This window comes from Bidens hawaiensis, unplaced genomic scaffold (genome assembly GCF_021521415.1).
Source record: "Bidens hawaiensis isolate Kalapana, Puna unplaced genomic scaffold, B.hawaiensis_p1.1 tig00015706_1, whole genome shotgun sequence".
Taxonomy (NCBI): Eukaryota; Viridiplantae; Streptophyta; class Magnoliopsida; order Asterales; family Asteraceae; genus Bidens; species Bidens hawaiensis.
Window position 1 is genome coordinate 379,433 of NW_027492402.1, and position 4,780 is coordinate 384,212.

Consider the following 4,780-nt stretch of genomic DNA (forward strand, 5'->3'; position numbering starts at 1 on the left):
GATTCATAAACAACCCAACTCCAAACCATCGTTGGCCACAAACAGTATATATTTAGAAACGCGGAAAAACATATCATCCACGTTTTCAATAAATATTCATCAATCAACATCACGCTCTCTTTCTGTTTCCAAATATTAAAATCATATATGTTACATTTCATATTATTCGAATATCATTCACACAACACACACCCTCCTATATATTCTACTTTCATCTTCTTCACCAATTCATTCACTATACCAATAATAATAATAACATTATTATTGTTATTATTATTATTACTCTCATGGAGTGGATCAGAGGCCAACTACTCGGCCATGGAACCTTTGCAAAGGTCAGTCTAGCCAAAACCACTAACGGTTCATGTGTCCCGTCACTAATAGCGGTCAAGTCGTGTGCCGCGAACCAATCGGGTTCGTTAATGAACGAGTTTATGATACTAGATGAACTTAAAGACTGTCCGGATATTATTACGTGTTATGGTGATTGTTTCACGGTTGAAAACGGTCAGAAGTTGTATAATGTCGCATTGGAGTACGCGGTCGGCGGGTCGTTAGCCGACAAGGTTAAGAGTTCGGAGAGTTTAAGGTTGTCGGAATCCGAGGTTCGCGGGTACACGAAGTCGGTTTTGAGAGGGGTTAAGTTTATTCATGAGAAAGGGTTTGTTCATTGTGATATTAAGCTTCAGAATATTTTGTTGTTTGATGGTGACAATGTTAAAATTGCGGATTTTGGGTTGTCGAAAAAGGCGTTAACGGAGGGTTTTGGCACGGAATACGAGGTACGAGGTACGCCGTTGTATATGGCGCCGGAGATGGTTGTCGGTGGGGAGCAGGGGCCCGCGGCGGATATATGGGCGGTAGGGTGTTTGGTGGTGGAGATGATAACCGGGAAGCCGGTGTGGAGTTGTTCGGACATTGGTTCGCTTTTAATGAAAATTGGCTGTGGGGCCGACATTCCTGAGATTCCTCGGGAATTGTCGGATGCAGGAAAAGATTTCCTAGTGAAATGTTTTGTGAAAGACGCGGGTAAAAGATGGACCGCGGATATGCTTTTAAATCATCCGTTTATGGACGGTGAGGATTGCGTCACGTCAATTTCGCCAAGAGATCCATTTGATTTTCCGGATTGGGAATCGGATGATTCGGTTAATGTGACACCGTCGTTGTCGTCGTCGGAATTGGAATCAAAATCTTGGGCCGGAGTTGAGGTGGGTGTGTCGCCGGCGAGTAGATTACGACAGCTAGCGGTGATGGATGAGGTGGAGATAATTGATTGGTCTGTTGAAAGTAGTTGGATCACCGTTAGATGACGTGTAATTAGATTATGAAACTAGTTTTTAATTTTTTAAGTTTTATCTTTAGGTTTTAAATTTTGGTATTAGATGTAAATACATTCATACAAATGATTTAGATAAACATGACCTTTAACTCTTTATACTTTTTGACGTGATGTTCTTTTTGCAAATTTAATTTTGGAACTAATTTAAGTTACTTTAAATGATGTGTTTAGTGTGAAAAGGTAGAGATGTAACTTGGGTTTGAAGCAAAGAAAAGATATTCTAATAGTGGTCGATTTAAAGTTAATAATTATTATATATGTACCGTAAGTTAATCAATGTTTATATGATGATATATAACCATAATGTAATGGTCATTCACATTGGTTACCATCTATGTTGATATTGTTGAATTGTTCTAGGTTATGTATTTACGTTACTACCGGTTATGTTTACGGTTTACTATTGGGACGGGTTTATATTTGTCCTTTGGTAAGGTTATCTGACTGTTTCATACGATGTTTTTTAAAATTATATTTCATTTAATTTTGAACACTACATTGTGTAACTTTGTTTATAACATTTATTTTGATGATCTTAATCTCAAGCTTGATTGTAAACTATGCTTCACACTCAATTAAGTCTGGCATATGATTAATCATTACTCATTAGGAATCAGGTATATCAATTAGTTTATTTAGCATTTGAAGTTCTGGCTCCCAAATTTTATGGATGTTTGGAGTTTTCCAACCAATTATCACTTAATATTATGCCCGTCTCATACTTTAAAAAAATTCTGAAATTAAAAAGCATATTCGATAATCCTTCTATTGATGATTTGATGTTACAAAAGGCCCATTTAAGAGAGTAGAGTATGAAACTAGAAGGTTGGGCTTTTTTGTAGGCCTTCATTAATTTCACAAATGCCCAATGGATGTAAAGTGTAGGAAAGCCCAATTTGGATACAAGGCTTCTCTCTCCTTTAAAAACTAGTAGTTTACCCGTCCGGTGGACGGGAACATCAACTCAGGAATGTGACCTACATGATGCAGTGTCACGAGCCAAACATCTTAAATTCTTATAATCCTTAAAAATTTCACACCAGATCCTTGCAATTGTTGTAAGGTGGTCGTTGATATTTTTTTTTCTTGATTTAATCCGTATTTCAAAGCATAAAAAATGGGATTCCTACCTTTTTCCCATTTTCCTACATGTTCAATAACATATATTCAACAATCATATATGATACATCAAAATTTTAAAATATACTAAAAGAAAAATAGAATGACAAAAGGCGTTGACATGGGATGAGAGGAGTACATCAGTCTCCAATAGATGCATATCAAATAAAAATGTATTTAGGCTTCTGTTGGCCATGTATTTGTGAAGCAATAGGATTTCTTGTTTTTAAGCCAAAAATCTTGATAGACGTTTTAGATGACCGCTTCACTGCTAAGTTATTTCTCACTCATCTTCCATTACGCCCTAAAAATTTGACCAACATGCCCCTGTTGCAGAATGATCCTTTTGCAGCCTATAGACCCGTTACCTGTTGTCTTTAGCAAAATGATCCTTTTGCAGCCCATAGACCCGTTACCTGTTAGCTGATTTCATCGCAGAAATCCCTGAAGGAAAAATTGAAGAGGCTCAGCGCGAGGTAGACCCTCCACAAGCCAAAAATGAAGAAAATGTTTGGAGATTATTCACTGATGGAGCTTCAAACAACGAAGGGTCCGGCGCAGGCCTCAAACTGGTGGATCCAGAAAGTCATGAGTATACTTACGCAATCAGGTTGGATTTCAAGAGCACCAACAATGAAGCTGAGTATGAAGCCCTGCTGGCTGGTCTGCGCATCGCGCACAAATTCGAAGTTAAAAAGCTAGAGGCCCATGTTGATTCATACTTGGTAGCAGCACAGGTCAATGGCCTTTATGATGCCAAGGAGAACACTATGCCTCTGTATTTAGAGCAGGCGAAGAAACTCACCGAGCAATTTGACTTCTTCAGAATCATACATATTCCGCGCAGTGAAAACAAGTCAGCTGACGCGCTGAGCAAGATGGCATCAACCAGCTTCGATCACTTTGGCAAAGATGTCAGGGTGGAAGTAATGAGCAACCCGTCGGTGGGAGCGAAGTCTGTCCTTGTAATTCATACGACACCTTCATCATGGATAACTCCAATAATGGAATTCTTGAAGGAGGGAAAAGTACCGGACGATCGCGCACAGGCGAGGAAGATAAGACACAAGTCGCAGAACTACGAACTGCTTGATGGTACGTTATATCGACGCTCTTATCTTGGACCGCTCATGAAATGCCTGGATGCCGAGGAAGCAAGTTATGTGATCAGAGAGATACACACGAAGGAATCTGTGGAATACATGCTGGCCCGCGTATGGTGGTTGCCAAGGCAATGAACGCAGGTTACTATTGGCCAGGCATGTACTTGGACGCGTTAAAAGAGATCCAAAAATGCAAAGCGTGCCAAAGCTATGCGCCAAACACCATGCGGCCAAAGAACAACTTGATTCCAGTGACCTCCGCATGGCCTTTCCACAAATGGGCAATCGATATTGTGGGTCCCTTACCACAAGCGCAAGGGCGAGTAAAATTTTTGGTAGTGGCAGTAGACTATTTCACAAAATGGGTTGAAGCCAAGCCACTAGCAAAGATCACAGCCGAGGCAATGAAGCAATTTATTTGGAGCCACATCATATGCCGTTTTGGCCTGCCAATGGAAATTGTGAGCGACAATGGCAAACAATTCACTGACAGGAAGATATCCAGCTGGCTCAAGGAATTGCGCATCAACCAAGTCTTCACTTCAGTATACCACCCTCAAGGGAATGGCCAAGTGGAGCGCGCGAACCAAAGCTTGCTGAATGGGCTGAAGAAAAGGTTGGAGGGAGAATCCCATTCATGGGTCGAGGAGCTACCTAATGTCCTGTGGGCGCACAGGACATTAAGCAAAACCAGCAATGGCGAATCCCCGTTCAGCCTAACCTATGGAACGGAGGCTATGATTCCAGCAGAAATTGGATGCCCATCCCATAGAGTGCTCATGATGAGTAAGATGGATAACGAGCGCGAAAGAAGGTTGGATCTCAACTTACTTGAAGGGCGCAGAGAGGCGGCTATCATCAGTGAAGCCAAATACAAGAAAAAACTAGAAAAATATTACAATCAGCGCGTGAAAGAATGCCACTTCAAGAAGAATGATTTCGTCCTTCGGAACAATGAAGCTAGCCGCGCAATACCTCCGGGAAAAATGTCCCCCAACTGGGAGGGACCTTATCAGGTCTCGGAAGAATTGGGAAAAGGCGCATACGCTTTAAAAGATTTGAATGGAAAGAAGATCCCGCGCGCATGGAACGCAGCACAGCTTAGAAAATGTTTCATGTAAAAAATGTCAAGTTTGTAATCAAGGCTTTTTAAGCCATTATGAATAATGATACGCGCTATTTTCTCTTAATGTGTGTTCTATTACCTTTTGCATAC

The 4,780-nt window shown here is 40.8% G+C and overlaps 1 pseudogene; it reads left to right on the forward strand.

Annotated features, from left to right (window-relative positions):
* Positions 1-211: 211 nt before the first annotated feature.
* Positions 212-1,368, forward strand: LOC143549664 (mitogen-activated protein kinase kinase kinase 20 pseudogene; annotated as a pseudogene).
* The last annotated feature ends 3,412 nt before the right edge of the window (positions 1,369-4,780 follow it).